This window comes from Rhinopithecus bieti, unplaced genomic scaffold, assembly GCF_001698545.2.
Source record: "Rhinopithecus bieti isolate Rb0 unplaced genomic scaffold, ASM169854v2 scaffold_13184, whole genome shotgun sequence".
In the NCBI taxonomy this organism is placed as follows: Eukaryota; Metazoa; Chordata; class Mammalia; order Primates; family Cercopithecidae; genus Rhinopithecus; species Rhinopithecus bieti.
The window spans coordinates 402,765-403,618 of NW_016807417.1; the positions used below are offsets into that span (position 1 = coordinate 402,765).

The 854-nt window shown below is 49.9% G+C and overlaps 1 pseudogene; it reads left to right on the plus strand.

The window, feature by feature from the left end:
• The first annotated feature begins 452 nt into the window (after positions 1-452).
• LOC108535588 (pancreatic progenitor cell differentiation and proliferation factor pseudogene) lies at positions 453-837 on the plus strand (annotated as a pseudogene).
• The last annotated feature ends 17 nt before the right edge of the window (positions 838-854 follow it).

The following is an 854-nucleotide window of genomic DNA, read 5'->3' on the forward strand; positions in this document are numbered from 1 at the left end:
TTTATTTCAACAGTAGTTAGACTCAGCTCACCTTAAAAATTCAATCCAATCCCCTTACGTTAAGTGCTATAGTTGCCTTTGGCCATTACTACTAAAAAGCTCCTCTAAGAATTAGTCAGACATTGGAGAAAGCAGAATATAAGATTTTAATTTGTAACTTCACATGAGTGCTAATCTAGAAGTACCAAAAATCTCCATCAAAGTTTAATGAAAGAAACAGGGTGCTCTACTTCTAAACAAACTAATGAGGTCACCGCTAACTTTTCTTTTAAAAATTGTTAAACACAACTATCATTAAATCAATGTTGTGTTGAACAAACAAAACTCTTCCAACCAATACTGCCATGAACAAATACTTACATCTAAAAACACAAAGTCTTTACATTACCTCTCTCTCATACACACTTTTAAAAACACACTTCAGGAGGTCCCACCAGCCAGCAAGGCAGAGCATGGCGGCCATCCCCTCCAGCGGCTCGCTCCTGGCCACCTACGACTACTACAGGCGCCGCCTGGATTCCACTTCCAGCAACAGCTCCTGCGGCAGTACCGAGTGCCCCGGAGAAGTCATTCCCCACCCCCCAGGTCTCCCCAAGGCTGACCCGGGTCACTGGGGAGCCAGCTTCTTTTTCTGGAAGTCCACCTTCCCGTTCATGGCCACGGTGTTGGAGTCCGCAGAGCACCCGGAAACCCCCCAGGCCTCCAGCAGCATGACCACCAGTGGTCTGACTCGGGACGCCCCCAGTCAGTCCAGCACAGCCAGCGCTGGGCCCCGGTCCTGACCTGAGCGGTTACCACCAGCCCAGGCCTGTGGAGGCACTAGTCCACCAGAGCCCCTCCCCGCCTCCCGCCCC